Source organism: Suncus etruscus, chromosome 4 (assembly GCF_024139225.1).
Source record: "Suncus etruscus isolate mSunEtr1 chromosome 4, mSunEtr1.pri.cur, whole genome shotgun sequence".
Taxonomy (NCBI): Eukaryota; Metazoa; Chordata; class Mammalia; order Eulipotyphla; family Soricidae; genus Suncus; species Suncus etruscus.
This window is the reverse complement of record NC_064851.1, coordinates 26,616,176-26,634,907: the sequence shown is the minus strand read 5'-3', so window position 1 is coordinate 26,634,907 and position 18,732 is coordinate 26,616,176. Positions and strand designations below refer to the sequence as shown.

The 18,732-nt window shown below is 32.3% G+C and overlaps 1 non-coding gene across 1 annotated transcript; it reads left to right on the top strand.

The window, feature by feature from the left end:
- Positions 1–259: 259 nt before the first annotated feature.
- On the top strand, positions 260–392 carry LOC126007910 (small nucleolar RNA SNORA51). The gene has a single exon (XR_007495382.1). It is a non-coding gene; the product is annotated as a small nucleolar RNA SNORA51 (small nucleolar RNA).
- Positions 393–18,732: the final 18,340 nt, after the last annotated feature.

Here is an 18,732-nt window from a genome sequence, read left to right as displayed (position 1 = left end):
TCTGCAAGTTATGTTACATGGTTATTTTTTTCAACTTTTGAAAAAAAACTTTGCTTTATAGACTATTCCATTTTTGTATGTTTCTATAGCTAATATAAATAATATTATAAATAACAAAGTAACTTTCTTATTTTCTTTCTTTATATTTGGGATATTGGTCATGGGAATGTTGCACTGGTGAAGGATTTTTTATGTGTGTGTGTGTGTGTGTGTGTGTGTGTGTATAAATCAAAAAAAAAAAAAAGAAAAGAAAAGATAAGGCCTCACAATTCTTACCACAGGCTGTGTTCTTTACATTGACTATATAGAAAGAGGAGGTACAGTAAATGCACCCCATATATACCTCAACCCAGGCCCTTTGCTTGATCTGTATTGTGAATTGGGGGACAAAAAAAATGGGAAATAAAAGAAAAAAAAACAAAGTAACTTTACACAAAAAAGTTTTATTTTAGTGAGACAATTTTGCTCAAATAACCTCCAAGACTCAAATATTTTTAGTAGAAGAGCTCTGGTGTGAACTCAGCTTTTCAGCCTTCAAAATCCAGGGTTTATTTTGTTTCACTCTCAATAGACTAACCACTACTTAAGAAATATTGCTATAAATAAGATCATGGAGACTAAAATACATTCTGACAGTTGTTTCAGGTCTGAGCTATAAAACTAACATATTTTTAGAAATAAATTTTAATAAAATTGTATGCTTTTTTTTTTTTTTTTTTTTTTTTTTTTTTTGGTTTTTGGGATACAGTGATGCTCAGGGGTTATTCCTGGCTCTGCGCTCAGAAATTGTTCCTGGCTTAGGGGATCATATGGGACACCTGGGGATCGAACCTTGGTCTGTTCTAGGTCATCCACATGTAAGACACGTGCCTTTCCACTGTGCCACAGCTCCAGGCCCTAAAATTGTATGCTTTTAATATAAAAGTTATAAAATAAAAATAATATAAATTTTTAGTAATTGAATAAAACAAAATGAAATGAGAATATAATATTAGTAATTTATAGCTACTGCCTAATAGTTCCTCCTTTTTATCAATTTACTAAATTAAAGTATGAGCACTCTGTAGAGAGACGCTATGATGAACCATTCAGAGTTTAAATAATAGATCCTGAGTTCATATTTGTTGAGAATTATATGAATGAATGTGTTAGCATAACAATATCTACTACTTAACACATTTTAGAAAAAAATTATCTTCAAGGAGATTGTGCTGAAGATAAGTCATCTTTTAAAAGTAGATATAAAAAGATTTAAGAGCATTTGAGAGTTTCTTACTAAATTATGCAGACATTGACAAGAAAATATTCAATTTTTACTTTCAAATTTTATATACTGATTCAACTGAGATTTAAGCAGACTTCTAATTTGAATAAACATTGAGGAGAAATGGAAAGTACCATGTAAGTATAATATAAAAATTGCTTTTGTTGAGAAAAAAAACATAAGAATGTAATAAAATGAAGAAATGTGATGTCCCCTTTAAGCACCTATATTCATAAGTCATTTTAATGCAATTGTCTAAAACAGAACATACTTGAATATTTACATGTATTTTCTACTACTGTAAAAAACTGAACAGTGAAACAAATGATTGAATAAAATATGAGAGCTTTATCCTTATATTGTATTCTTTAGCACATTTCTGATATTGGCCATATTCAAACATTTAATTATACTTACACTTAATTTCCTCCCAGATAAATACTCCTCAAATTTATTAACAAAATTAATTGTTATAAGAAGCCAATAAAAATTTTACTGAAAAATAAATGACCACATTAAAATGCCTTAGTTTGTCAGTAACTACTCATTAAACTAAAATATAAAAACAGAAAATCAAAAGACCTTGTAATCAGTCAAAAAGATAGTATTATGCACAAGGCACTTGGTTTATACCCAGCCAAGATTAGGTAGTCACTGGTAATTAAATCTAGACAGAGTCGTTGGTGTTGCATATGATAAGGACATGTATGAAAGTCATTTTATAGGGGAACAAGAGACAATGGTGGTTAATATTACAAACAAAAGTGATGACTAGTTTTCTAAAAGCGTTTTTTTTTTTTTTTTTGGAGGTGAGAGATTATATTCTGTAATACTTAGGGTTTACTCCTGGCTCTGTAGTCAAGAATTTCTGCTGGCTGATTTATGGAGATTACTGTACTGGGTATCTAATCCAAATTGGCCACATGCAGAACAAATGCTCTAAAACAATGTTCTATTGTTCTGTTCCCCAAACATAAGTTATTTAAAAATCTTATTGGGCTGGAAATATAGGTCATGAGATATCATACTTAGCTTATACTCGGGTGATACTTGTTGAACATCTTGCACTACATAAGGTTCCCTCAGTTCTACCAAAAGTGAACCCTGCATACGGAGCCAGGAATAATTCTTGGACAACACTGGTTCGTATCCAAATCCTTCCATATTATTTTTTAAAAATGGCACTATTTTGTAATCTAAAATAATTTAAATTCAACAACATTATGAGTGCTATGTTTCAATTTTGTATGTGATTATTCTTAAAAGTTAAATGGTCAAATAAATAAAGAAAAAAGTTTTTATTTACTTTACTATAGTTTGAATGACCTAATTTCAATTGTGTCATCATTTATGGTTTCATGTACTTTTTATTCATTTGTATTTATTCTTTGAAAAAGACTGTTTATATATTTATCCATTTTTTAATGGAGTTAAATTTTTTGTCATAAAGTTCCACCAGTTCTTTATATGTCGTTGATATTAATACATTATTATATGATTAATGGGTAATTTCTCCCAATCTGTGGACTGTCTTGTATCCTGGCCATCATTTCCTTTGAGATGAATTAATATCTCAATTTAATGCAATCCAATTTATGTATCTTTACTCCACCAAGTATATCACAAGTATAATTTATCTTAGTACAAGGATAAAGTTAGCAAAATAGTTTTATCTCAATTATTAATTGAGCTTTTGCCATTGCTTTCTTAATTTGCTCGTCGATAATTTTCAAAAACCTGGAGTACTGGTATTGTATACTGTTGATTAAAGAGATACAGGTTTTTTTTTTTTTGTTTTGTTTCTGTTTTTGTTTTGTTTGCTTTTTGGATCTTACCCTGTGACACTCAGAAATTGCTTCTGGCTCAGGGAACCATATGGGACTCAGGGGATCAAACCAAGTCCATTCTGGATTGGCTGCGTGCAAGGCAAACACCTTACAGCTATGCTATTGTTTGGCCCCCAGTTACAAAAGTCTTAATACTTTACACATGATGGTACAAAAATAGACTTACAATCATGATGATTATAAACATTTTGTTATTTTCTCATCTTAATGTTCTCAGGCAAGTTAATACAATGTAGGTGTTTGGGGCTGGAGTTATAGCATAGCAGCTACAGTGTTTGCCTTGCACGGACCCAGGTTCAATCCCAGGCATCACATATGGTCCCCAAGACTGCCAAGAGTAATCCATGAGCACAATGTAAGTGAGAGTTTAAGAGTCATAAAAGCACCAAACAGCCATATGAACATTGAGTTGAAAATAAAAAATGATCGGACTTAAATACCAAACCCAAAGTCAACAACAACAGAATTGATACCCTATCTACAACAAGCTATACACAGAGGGGAACAGTTACACTAACACTCCTGGGGGCAAAGGAGGGAGATATCAGACACATGCTGGGAAAAGGGGTGGAAGGAGGACAACACTGGTGGTGGGAATGGCCCTAATTGATGGCCACTATGTACCTTAAATATTACTGTGAAAGATTTGTTATTCACTTTTGGTCACAATAAAAATTATTTAAAAAAGTTATATAATCAGACTTGAAATTGTAATGATTCATGGAAGTGAACAAATAAGTGACATAAAGATATATGTAAGAAAGTTGGCATAAAGAATAATTTAGCACATCATAACTTAACATAGAAAAATACTATAGAATTGCAGTAATGAGAATAAAAAGGGAATCACATAATAAAACTAGAAAAGAAAATATTTGGATTTCTTTTTTGCTTTTGTTTATTTTGTAACAGGTAGGCTACACCCTCTAGTGCTTATAAATTACTCATGGTTCTGGGCTCAGGGATGACTCCTGGAGCTGCCAGGTGAATCTTATGCAATACTGTAGAACAAACCTGGCTTGGCCACGTGCAAGACAAGTGCCCCAACCACTGTAATAACTCTCTGCCCTATTTTGGAAATCTTAAAGGGATTAAAAAGATTTTATGATTATTTAAATATGTGTATGTGAAAGGGTTAAGAAATAATGTTCTAATTTCTATTGTAGTAACATGCTCTTGGTGTATTAAAAGAATGAGAATTGAAAAAATATACTCATCAAAATTGGGAAATATTCACTTAATATTAAAACCAGTCAGAAAATGGACAATTGAATAAAAATATATAACATCTGTGATATTGAGGGATATATAAAGTACTATGCAGCAATAAAAGAGGGACATTTTTCATAGATAATCAGAAGTAGCTGAATGTGACATCTGAGAAAAGATTATGGTGAAAATAAATGTTTAGTAGAAAATTGTATTCAAGTTAAGATCTGACAGATAATAAACCAATATGATTTATTTTAAACAGAAATATTTTAGTTTCATTCTAGTAGCTATAATTCAAGAACATTAATTATCTTAGAAATATTTGTAGGGAAAATTTTTCTTTTCACCTATGAATATGAACCAGTTACTCCATACCAGAATTAAGTATTAATTCTAAAAGCGGAAAACCAATATAAATAAAATTTATTACATGAGTTCAGACATAATGTTTAAAAATAAAAGTTATAAAATATATATATAAATACCTCACTATAAATCTGGCTATACATAGTCTTAGCCTAGGTAAAGTGGCTATTTTGTTTATAACTAATATATAATAACACATCTGGGGATTTAATTTTTGCAATTCACTATTAACATAATTAAAAACTTTATTTACTTTTAATATTTTATAATATTTTCTGCCTTGTACAATGCAATTTTATTTTATTCAGAATTCAGTGTAAACATCAAGTTACTCAAAATTTCTAATAGCATTTAGGTAAACAGTATTGATCATAAAACAACTCCATCAAGACATCTAGTTATTTCATCCCCTCTCCATTTCCTACCTCTTCTCTCCCATCCACAGAAAGCCACCAATTGATCCTTTATCTTCATAGTTTTGGCAAGTCATTAATTATATAGACTATGATGCTTATCTTTTCCATATCTATAGTAATCCTAAGTAATCCTTAAGGTTTTTTCCCCCTAATCTGTCTTTTTAAATCTTGTCCTGGGACCTTAGTTCAGTGAATAGAGCATTTGCTTACATGTTGATGACCCAGGTTAGCTCCTCAGCACCTGTATACTAAGTAAATGGTTTTATATGTAAAAATAGGTCACATACATACAGAAAAAAAGAGTATCTAGATGGCAATTATAGAAATATTGATTGGGTACTTAATTATGAAAGGAGAAATAAGAGAATAATAAAGTGGCTGATGAGATAAAGCAATGAGTAGGTCCCTTACTTGGCATGAAGTTGCCATGGGTTCTTTCCCCAGCTCCAAGTAGTTTCTGAAACCCACAAGGAATCATCATTGAGTGTAGAGCCATGAGTAAGCCCTGAGGACAGCAGGGTGTGTCCCTAAAACAAACCAAAACAAAACAAAAAAAGAGAACAACTAAGGACTACAATAAGATATGCACATATTAATGTGAAACTTAAAATCAACATAACCAAATGAAACATACCCAGCAGCATGTGTGCCCTGGTGTGTAACTATACCACATTAATAATGTTAATCAATGCAATATATGAATAGGATATTAATGACTTACAAGAATCTTTTAAAATAAAAATCATTTAAAATAGTTATACTTAAATTATACCCTTTGTCTCAAAAGTAAATTCCTTAGAGTTCTAAATTAGGTGTTAACATATCTTGGCTAAAAACTATACATAACTTTATTTAGGAAGCTAGAAAAATTCAAAATTATAATAAGGAAATAAAATCAAGTATTCTGAAACTTTGTCCAATGATAAAATGTACAGAATAAATCTATAACACATTTGAAATCAAATAAACTTAGCTAGAATAAGATATTTTGACTAAGTTAATTTTAGCTTTAAATTTTTTAATTTCTATTTTAAATGCATATATTTTAGCAAACTCATTTTGAAGACATTTATGTTAAGAAATATGTAACACCCTACAATAACCTTCTTGGTATATGGTAAAAGAGAGGAACTATTAGGAATAATAGGAATACTTCTTCCAGATGGTACTAAAGACCTCACTGTGCTTTTTGTCAATCTCCCCTTTATCACCTTCTCCCCCTTATATAAGTGGTATATTCCAATTTTGTCAGATCATTTACTAAGGATTATATTTTTACATTTGGGGGATTTGGGCCACACAGAGCTGCTCACAGAAATCAGCCAGATTACTCCTGGCTCTGTGCTCAGAAATCACTCCTGGGAGGCTCTAATGACATATTAAATGCCAGGGATCAAACACTAGTTGGCCTTTGCAAGGCAAATGTCCTCCTGCCTAATGTGCTATCAATCACACTGGCCAGCTATTTTTGCAATTTTAAGGATGTGATGGATCTATAAAAATACATTTAGCTTATGGAATTACAATTTGGTTTATTGTTACAATGTATTATTCTAATTCCTGAATCAATATATTTTAGGTTTTATTTTTTTTAATATTTTTTGGTGGTGCCACACCCAGTGGCTCTCAGGGGTTACTCATGGCTCTCTGCTCATAAATCGCTCCTGGCTCGGGGGACCATATATTTGATGCCAGGGAATAGAACCCATATCTATCCTAGCCACATGCAAGACAAACAGCCTACTATTGTGCTACTACTCCGGCTCCTAGGGTTCTTATTTAAATGAAAATATCCAAAATCTGCCTCATTAACACCTTTATATACTCTTAGGTTAGAATTCTGGGGCCCAATTTCAGAGCAGATTATGCTTCTAGACATGGAGATTTTTAAATCTCTGTTTTGAGACCAGAGGAATTTGGTTACATTTTTATATGTACTTAATGTTTAATTTATTTACTTATTCATTTAATTTGCTTTTTTCTCACACCTGAGATTGCTCAGGGCTTACTCATTATTCTCTGGTCAGGGATCACTTCTGGTGACACTGAAGGGGACTATTAAGGGTGTTGGAGATCAAATCCATTTCAGTATGCTATTATCACTCCAATAAATGCATTTAATAAGTGACACAAGCAGGGAATTTGGCTCATGGTAGGGTACTTTCCTTGAATGTGTGAGGCTCTTGGCTTGATTTTGGTTTGCACATAAGCAATATCAGAAAAAAGAACTAGACCTACACCTTGGTCTGGAAACAGTTCAATGGCTTGAATTGTATGCTTAGTTTCAAACCCAGCATCTTATGAGTTTTTTAAGTATTGTCAAGAATGACCCCAAACAGACCAGATGTGCCCCTGCCCCCCAAAGAGACAAATACTTAAATATAGTTTTATTTGTTTTCAAAGATTGACTAAGGATGTCAATATTGTGCTACACTAGACAGTGAATACATGAAAAAATATTGTATCACTTATTATTAGCTGATTTCTGGAGAAGGATTAATGTCACTTGGAGAAGTTGAAGGTTAAACTTCCTCAGAGAAGTTGAGAATTGAAATATGCACTTAAATTTAATAACTATAGAATTCTAAGTGAGAGAATGACTCAAGGCAAAGATAGAAAATGTGAATGAGAAATAATTTGTTCTGTATACAGGTAGGTGGTGGGACTAAAGATTAGCAAAGAGCAGATAAGGGCTTCTTAGTTTTTTGCAGGTTTGTCCTAATTTATAACACTTGTTACATATTATATTGAGTTCTTGAATAAAATTAAGTATAGTCCTAAATGTTTAATTCTGTGTTTGTCTTTTACAAAACTGCGATATATTGCCACCATTTTGTCTTGAGGAGTTTACAAGGTATACATTTAACAGTACTGACCTTTTCAGTTACATATTTTGTCTCGGTACATGGTGTCTGATCATATATCATATGTCCTCTCTTGAGATGTGTACTTTCCTACTTTCATGCTGGGTTGTGTACCAAAACTATCTCTCTGTCTTTGGAGAAGTCAGCACTTTCTCTTGAGCATTTATTCCTTACTTCTATCTTCTTCTTTCACTCCCCTTCCTCAGTTCCTCTGACTGAAATCTGGCTTTACTTTTAAAAGAATACTTAACTTCTTTGTCAAAGTGTCTGTTCATTTCTTCTCCCCATTTTTTGATGGGGTTAGATGTTTTTTTCTTGTAAAGTTCTGTCAGTGCCTTGTATATTTTGGAGATTAGCCCCTTATCTGATGGGTATTGGGTGAATAGTTTCTCCCACTCAGTGGGTGGCTCTTGTATCCTGGGCACTATTTCCTTTGAGGTGCAGAAGCTTCTCAGCTTAATATATTCCCATCTGTTAATCTCTGCTTTCACTTGCTTGGAGAGTGCAGTTTCCTCCTTGAAGATGCCTGTAATGTCCTGGAGTGTTTTGCCTATGTGCTGTTCTATATATCTTATGGTTTTGGGGCTGATATCGAGGTCTTTAATCCATTTGGATTTTACCTTTGTACATGATGTTAGCTGGGGGTCTAAGTTTAATTTTTTGCAAGTGGCTATCCAATTGTGCCAACACCACTTGTTGAAGAGGCTTTCCCTGCTCCATTTAGGATTTCCTGCTCCTTTATCAAAAATTAGATGGTTGTATCTCTGGGGAACATTTTCTGAGTATTCAAGCCTATTCCACTGATCTGAGGACCTATCCTTATTCCAATACCATGCTGTTTTGATAACTGTTGCTTTGTAGTACAGTTTAAAGTTGGGAAAAGTAATTCCTCCCATATTCTTTTTCCCAATGATTGCTTTAGCTATTCGAGGTGTTTAAGAAATACACATGGCCAAAAGACACATGAAAAAATGTTCCACATCACTAATCATCAGGGAAATGCAAATCAAAACAACGATGAGATACCACCTCACACCCCAGAGAATGGCACACATCACAAAGAATGAGAATAAACAGTGTTGGCGGGGATGTGAAGAGAAAGGAACTCTTATCCACTGCTGGTGGGAATGCTGTCTAGTTCAACCTTTATGGAAAGCGATATGGAGATTCCTCCAAAAACTGGAAATCGAGCTCCCATACGATCCAGCTATACCACTCCTAGGAATATACCCTAGGAACACAAAAATACAATACAAAAACCCCTTCCTTACACCTATATTCATTGCAGCTCTATTTACCATAGCAAGACTCTGGAAACAACCAAGATGCCCTTCAACAGACGAATGGCTAAAGAAACTGTGGTACATATACACAATGGAATATTACGCAGCTGTCAGGAGAGATGAAGTCATGAAATTTTCCTATACATGGATGTACATGGAATCTATTATGCTGAGTGAAATAAGTCAGAGAGAGAGAGAGAAAAACGCAGAATGGTCTCACTCATCTATGGGTTTTAAGAAAAATGAAAGACACCCTTGTAATAATAATTTTCAGACACAAAAGAGAAAAGAGCTGGAAGTTCCAGCTCACCGCAGGAAGCTCACCACAAAGAGTGATGAGTTTAGTTAGAGAAATAACTACATTTTGAACTGCCCTAATATTGAGAATGTATGAGGGAAATGTAGAGCCTGTTTAGGGTACAGGCGGGGGTTGGGTGGGGAGGAGGGAGATTTGGGACTTGGGTGATGGGAATGTTGCACTGGTGATGGGTGGTGTTCCTTTTATGACTGAAACCCAAACACAATCATGTATGTAATCAAGGTTTTAAATAAAAAAAATTATGCATTAAAAAAAATTAACTAAATTGACTTTAAAAATAACTCTATTGGGGCCGGCGAGGTGGCACTAGAGGTAAGGTGTCAAGGACCGTGGTTCGATCCCCCGGAAAAAAAAAAAAGAATACTTAACTATTCATTGTTGCATGACCTATAGTTTTTATTGCAAAGGAGGACCCACAAAGGTTTTAAATTGACAGGTCTGACTATAAAATTTCATAAATGGAGAGAGATTTGAAATATCCATACCACTTAAAAAAGTTCCACGAGCATTTGCTTTTCCCAAGGACACCTATTGTGTGTACATAATTATTATAGGTATATTGAATTCTCCTCAGATATTTTTTATGCTCATTTTAAATCCTGATTTTTTTCTAATGTTCTTAAAACTAAATTTCTCCTTCATGTCTATAGTTACACATACAAAATACTACTAACAAAGAATTATGGTGCATAGAATAATTGTCTCTCCCTTCATCCTATCATACACAGTCCAAAGAACAGAGCTGGCCACAATCTGAATCATTTAAACCAAACATTATGTTATCTTATAGAGAAGAAAAATTGGTTTAAAGATCTTAAAATGAGAATATTATTTTGTACAATATAATTAGGCCAAATATAAACAAATCTTTATGATGATATAGCTGGAGAGTCACAATAAGAAAGAAGGACTAGCTGATCTGATGTAGACCTGGTCCTTGCAACAACAACAAAAAATATTTGTGGTCTCTAGTAACAACAGAAATTTAAGAAAATATTCTTAATCTCCAAAAAATATTATCTCCACTATGAAATTGTATTTGGAAATTAGTGGTGTTTTTAGATTTTACAAAACTATATGATAATAAATGTATCTTATTTTAAGCCAATGCTTTGTGACAGTTTTTTATCAGCATTAGAAACAAATACAAGAACTTTGGAACAGAGAGAGAGAGAGAGAGAGAGAGAGAGAGAGAGAGAGAGAGAGAGAGAGAGACTAAAATGAGCTTAAAATGAGCTTTGGTATTATGATTAAAGGCATTCCTGCTCAAGAGCATACTTAGGAACATAGATTGAATATTTGATATCCACTCTTTTTATTTGCTTTGGCACTCAGACTTTCTGGAAGCTGTTGCATGTGAGAAGAGTTGGCTGAGAAGAGCACAGAAGAGCTGAGGTCCTACTAGTACTTTTATTTTTTATTTTTTGCTATGTATGTTGCAGATTTTCTTGTTTCTGGCAAGATCAGTGCCGTGCAGATGGCCTAGGCATGCAAAAGTTGTTCTCTTTGTCCCACAGCATCTAGTTCATATTGCTGACGATAGTTTGCCCTTAGGGTTCCCAGCAATTAAAATTGCCACTCTCCCATTTGAATCCCCTCATCTGTCTGGATTTTAACAACAGCTGTTTCCCACAAGCTCTTGTTTAGACAGCAATGTTTTTAAGTTGTGTGTATGTGTGTTATAGGTAAACTTTTATAAGTGAACTTAGTGATATAGTTCTAATTCTCACTGATTAACTTCCACCTTTCCCTTCTCTGATATTTTATGGAAATGCTTTCTTATGGCTAACCGTGATTTCCCTAAATATTTTGGCTTTGTTTCTATAACCTCCCGTTAGTCTCAAATCTTTTATTTTTAAATGTTTCTGTTGGCACACACAAAGGGATAAAAACCTAAGTTTGGTTTGCAGCTCAGAGTTCTCCTCATTAATCTAAAGTCATCTCTCTTCTAGCAGTGACAATTAGAATCAGGAGAAGGCCAAAAGTTCCCCTAAGTTCAACCAGTCTATAAGCCTGGACATAATTAATTATAAGTCAATGTCAGCTTTCAAAAGGAGAAGAATAAATTTCAGGAATGTAAAATGAATTGTAAGATAAAATATGAAAGTTATATATAGAAACTTGAAGATCTCTGACTGCTGGAGAGGTCTTTGTTTAAAAAAAAGTTTTTGAATGTCACATAATTTGTTCTGTAAAGAGTATGATTATTGATTAATAGCATTATTATTATTTTATAAAGAAAAGAATCATGATGCAATAGAGCATAATCTCTTAATGCTGATATTCTAATAATTAAACAGGATAACTAATTGTGCAGGTCAAATAACAGGTTAAACAGATAGTTTCACCCTTCTAGAGAGTAGATGGCCAAAGTTTAGTGATTCTTTGCACACTAGTAGAGAATTTGTATTTATACATAAACAAGGTGGGTGAGATACACAAAGATACACAAAGACTCAGCAACCCATGGCAAGTGATTACTTTAGATTATTAGCTGACATCAAGAGATTGGCTTGTCCATATGGAGAATCCTCCAAAAACTAGAAATTGAGCTCCCATACAACCCAGCTATACTACTCCTAGGAATATACCCTAGGAACATAAAAATACAATACAAAAACCCCTTCCTTACACCTATATTCATTGCAGCACTATTTACCATAGCAAGACTCTGGAAACAACCAAGATACCCTTCAACAGATGAATGGCTAAAGAAACTGTGGTACATATACACAATGAAATATGCAGCTGTCAGGAGACATGAAGTCATGAAATTTTCCTATACATGGGTGTACATGGAATCTATTATGCTGAGTGAAATAAGTCAGAGAGAGAGAGAGAGAGAGAGAGAGAGAGAGAGAGAGAGAGAGAGAGAGAGAGAGAGAGAAAGAGAGAGAGAGAGAGAGACGCAGAATGGTCTCATTCATCTATGGGTTTTAGGAAAAATAAAAGACATTCTTGCAATAATAATTTTCAGACACAAAAGACAGAAGGGCTGGAAGTTACAGCTCACCTCATGAAGCGTACCACAAACAGGGATGAGTTTAGTTAGAGAAATAACTACATTTTGAACTATCCTAATAATGAGAATGTATGAAGGAAAGCCTGTCTAGAGTACAGACGGGGAGTTGGGCGGGGAGGAGGGAGATTTGGGACATTGGTTATGGGAATGTTGCACTGGTGATGGGTGGTGTTCTTTACATGACTGAAACCCAAACAACACAGTCATGTATGTAATTAAGGTGTTTAAATAAAAAATATATATTAAAAAAAGCGGTTGGCTTGTGCAAACAAATGGATCGCGGTACAATATTATCAATTATTTGTCACATGCAGGATATGGGCAGAGTTAGAGGGTATATTTACAAGATAAACTCTTTATGGCCTTATGAAAGAATATCTGATAAACGTTGAAACTTGGTAAATAAGACGAGACTCCATTTTGGATTGAGTTCATTTAAAATGAATAGGAACTCTTGTTTTAGATGTAAGATAAATATTTAGTTTTCTCTAATTCTGTGTTCAGGGTGGGATATTATATCCATATTGTAATTTATTTTCCTTCTTACTTGTGGTTAAGGAGCTTAAAATAATGTTTTTGGTGGAAAAATATTAAAGAATTTGTTAGCATAAAGGATTATCTGATAATTTTAATAGGCAATAATTTTTGGTAAATTTAAATAATTCATGCTTAATTATAAATGCAAAATGCTAACAGCCTATTACTGACACTTTATTTATTTTTATGTTTATATATGTATTTTTGACACATACAGAAGTAGAAATGTTGGTACAATAGCAAACTATAAACCAAAGATATCAAGCAATTAGAAGAATATAGCCAAATGTTACCCTTTATGAAGATAGCAAATGATTCTAGTAGTTTCCCATAGCTCTCCTTTAATGTTTATGGAAAGTACACATAACTAGAATGTTTTGTTTATACAGTTGTTCTATGCCTCCATTCCTATTCTTTTCAGTTCTGTAAACAGGATGTTAAAACCTGCAAACAGTTTGAGTATTTTTAAAGAATTTTACTAAATATCAAACTGACATTCACTTATTATTAAATGTTTATGATGATGTCACTTAGTATTTCATGGATTCTCATTTTCAAAACATTTATCATTTATTTACTTAGTTCTGTATTTTTAGTCTATCTCCCATTTTTATTACTTCCAGATATATTGTCATATCTATCATTTTGAATAATTTTTCATATCAGATTTTGACTTGCAATGGAATTCTGGAAGAAAAAATACTAGATCAGTATTATGAGGCATTTAATATTGTTTCTAGAAATGTGCTGATGCACAAATACAACAACAGTTTATGAGACTGCTCCTTATATTGCATTACAGAAAATACAATATCACTTAAAAGGCATTCATTTTATAATTTGATAGGCAAAATGAGTAACTGGTTATAAAAATTTTCATATAGTTTTTACTTTAGGCTTTGAAATTAACTAAGTTGAATTTGTAGAGACCTTAAAAATTCCAGATATAGTTTCCAGTTTAAAACTGTGAAATATAAATACCTCCTAAACTTGATGAATGGAACTTTTATGGCAGTTTTATATAAAAAATATCTTTTAATACCTAGAAGGAAGTATGTGTCCCATAAATGATAATTATTTTAATTATATTATTTTGTTGAATTATGTATGTATATAATTTTGTTTTCCATGAATTACTAGGGCTCTTTAATAAAATTGACTAGAAATAAAATTAAGCAATTGAGTTTTTCTGTATAAGATGGTCTATTATTTGCCCTTCTTTTATATAATCCTATTTTTATATATAAATTTTAGTTGAGATACTTTAATTTAATGTTATCCTGGATTTTTTTCATCTTTTTTTGGATAGTTGTCACATTTCATGCGGATAATGTGGAAAATATTATTACAACATTAGACAATATAGAGAATTAGTGTTTTAAAATACTCATTGTTGGAATATTTAGAATTTTCCATTATCCCTATACATCATAGATACATACCATATATATGTATTATATATATATTAAAGGGATATTACTCAACTATTAAAAATATCAACTAAAATCTTGACATTTCCATCAACAAAGATAGAACCAACACTGCTTGAACTTAAGGTGATTGTATAAAATACAATAATACATAGCAGTGAAAAGAATTCTAAACTATATGGAATGAATGATAGCCATAATATTGAACGACAAAAATGCTAAAAGTATAGGGTATTATTTGATAATGTGAATGTTGTTAGAACTTTGGTGGCATATGAGGTAAATCTCTAACACATATGTACTGCCAAAATTAATGTAGCATTATAAACAAATGGTAAATCAATATTTGAATAATAAAATTGAAAACCTAAAAATAAAATCCCCAAGTCAATGTGTTTAGAGGTGTAAGGTAAGGTAATTATTCCAGAATAATTACATATATATGTTTATTTGTATATGTAAGATGTATTAACATGATTCATTTTAAAAGAAAGGGAAATACTAGATATCTTCAATTTATATATATACATACATACATACTACCTTTATTGGCTGAGACATTTTAGAAACGATCATAGCTCTATAAGTAGAATAAGCATCATATTTTAATTTTGATATATTATTGCCTCTGAATTTAACCAGAACCTCTTGAAAAAGTACAGGACTGGAACAAAAACATAAATGATGAGCATAAAACATCTTGTTCCAAATGAAGTACACAGAGGAAAATGGAGGGGTTTTATTAGAGAAACAGTAGCTAGACTTAATAATTTCTTTCTGAAACAATTTGAAGATGACAGTAATTTACTAGTATTTTATAATTGTGAATAAAATGCCAATAAGTTGATGTTCGGTTGACATTTTTTATCTTATTAAGTTTTAAGTTAATTAATATTGGTATAAATTAGTATGAATATAAGTTTTAAGGTTACCTTAAACTGTTACCTTACTACTTTTACCACCAATGTGCCAATATATTTTTACCATATTTCATAGGACACTTTTTGGGCATTATCCACCTCTTACTTTCATTCTTCCTCTGAACCTATGGATTTGTTTTCATTCCACAAGGGTGTAATCCTTTTTCCTGTCCTTCATATCACATATACAAAGGAGATAGTTTAGTCTTCAATTTTTATTCCAGTTTATTTTACTTAGCATATACTCCATAGTTTTATTTTATTGTAGTAATATGTAAGCTTTCTCTTCGTAGGTCTATTATATTCCATTGTAAATACACCACAGTTTCCTTATTAACTCTCATCTTTTATTGGGAATATGGTTTGTTTCTAGATCTTGGCAATTATAAATAGCACTGAATTGCATGTAGCTGTGCATGTATATTTTTAAATTAGTGTAATTGTGTTCTTGGGATATATACTACTTATTTTTACTGAATAAAATGTTCAATCATTCAAAAATAAATTTCAAAATAGATTAAGTAAATAACATAGCTACTATTTTCTATCTTATTGTGTGTTATTTACATAAATAAATGCTTAATTATTTTTTTTTGGGGGGGGTAGTGGGTTCATACCTAGCAGTGCTAAAGGCTAACTCCTGTCTCTGTGCTCTGAGTGGCCACATGGGGTGCTGGGGATTACTCTTGAGTCCATCAGGTTCTAGGCAAATGATCTAACCACTGTAAAATCTCTCAGTGTAAAAATTTGCTTCTCTAGCCAAAAAAATAAAAAATTCCCTAAGGATGGATATGCACCTAGGTAAAATAATTTAGTTAGTAGAATGCAAAGGGTTTACGAAAGTGCACCCAGGAGTAAAATAGCTGAAAGAATAAAATAGCAGGATAGTATAGACTTCTTGACAAACATCTGTCAGCTGCAAATGTACACCTGGCAAGTACAAAGTAAGTAAGTTTGTTTAGGGCATGTTAGATGTAGGAGCAGCATAAACAAAAGAGAATAGGAAGCTGTTAAGACTTTATATTTTATTTGGCACTAGACAGATCTGGCCCCACTTTAGTATTTCTTATTTTTATTCTTAATTGCATTTACATTTCCTTAAAATTGTACACATAAACATTCAAGTTGCATTTTTTCATTATCACATTTGGGTCTAATTATGAGATGAGTTCACCAAAGAAGGGTTGTTAATACATTAAAATGTTGAAATAATGAGTTAGGGAGGAATTTTAGAGACTTGCCTACAGTCTCAGAACAAAATGAAGCCAAATTACATCTAGAAGCCAGATAGTCTAAACTAAGAAATAGACAGTATTTTTCATTATCTTAATACTATACTTTCCCTTATGTTTTGCTGTTTTAACAATATGGTTTCAAGTAGTCTATAAAATAAAGTTAATGACATGCCTCCTACCTATACTATGAAACATTCTATATATACTCCTAATTACATATACTCATATATTATATATACTCACATATACAAAATTATATTATACAAAATATATGAATTTGTCTATAATTATGCATATATCACTTTTAAAATGAACTTTCTATAGTGATTATTAAAATACAGTATAATAATGAAACTGTTCCTAAAATAAAGTTTCTTTTCATTTCTGGTAATGTGCTATCTAATCTTGCTTAAGAGTTCTCCAGAACAGGCCGGAGAGATAGCATGGAGGTAAGGCATTTGCCTTTCATGCAGGAGGTCATCAGTTTGAATCCCGGCGCCCCACATGGTCCCCCGTGCCTGCCAGGAGCAATTTCTGAGCCTGGAGCCAGGAATAACCCCTGAGCATTGCTGGGTGTGACCCAAAAACCACACACACACACACACACACACACACACACACACACGAGTTCTCCAGAACAAAACATGAAAATTCTTAAGAACAGATCATCAGGAAAGTTACTTAGAAGTAGATGGTGAAAACAATCATGGAATATTTACTTGGGGACACTAAGTGTACCTTTGTATAATGAAGCAAATATATTTTGAAATCTTTTAATGCAATATATTAAACTTTCTCCACTTCACCACATAAATAAATGATCATAATTAATTGTCCGATAGCATTTATTGAAAACTATAATGTTCTATGCCATGTTGATTGTTGGAATAACACACATATGGCAGTTACTAATCTCTAGAAACTTGCACATCAGTGTGCAATAAAGAGACAAGATTAATTTAAATTTAGATCTTATAAAATGTCTTGATATATTCCATCTTCTGTGATAAATTCATACATCCAATTATTTTGAATCCCAATAATAAGAAATTTGAGTTAGCTTAAAAGTTACTTAAAACTCTAGAAGGATTCCGCCCATTTTCAGCATATTAGACTTTTACCCCAGTTTACTACTTTTCTCTTCTTCAAATAAAACAACATAACTTGAACTATGTAGTCCTTCCTCCCAGTTAGAAGGGGAAATAAGGGAGGCACCAAGACCAAGACTTCTAAGTAGTAAGCTAGGTACAGAGGGGACCACATATTCTTGCAGCCCCGGGGGTGAGGGAGGAGGATATGGGAGGTAGGACGAACACGGAGGGTTAGGGAAGACAAATCGGTGATGGAAACCCCCCTGATTTTATGTAAATACGTACCCATAATATTATTGTTAACAATATGTAAACCACTACGATCAAAATAAAAATTATATTAAAAAAGTTACTGAAAACTAACATGAATAAAGTGGAACTTATATTATGTTGAATATACCATGATATATTATCTTCTGAGAAATCTAGCCCTATTAAGATACATGTTGGAAACAAGAGTAAATAAAACGAAGAAAATGTCAATCCAAGAAACAACCTGTAACAGAATACATCAATCTTGATTAATCAGGAAAGTGTTTCAGGCAAAGTTGGGTGGAAATAAATTTGCTTCTTTGTTTCTGAATTTACAAAATGAAGAGCAAGATTGGATGTCAGCTATCATCTTATAAGTTATTATGGTTTCCTAGATATGGGCATATTTGCATCATGTGAATTCTAAATATTAAATCTGCATTTTGGTCCATAACTTTCATCATATTTATGGCTTTATAATAGCTAATTTTAGCATGGACAACTATATGTGTACATTTACCTTTCATCATAGCTATGCATATGTTTACCTTTTCATATTTAGAATTAAATATATAATTATAATTTTACATAACATATGCAAACTATATTTATATCTTTTCAGGTACTCTTTACAAACCCTAACAGAATAAATAACATATGATGGAAGATTAATG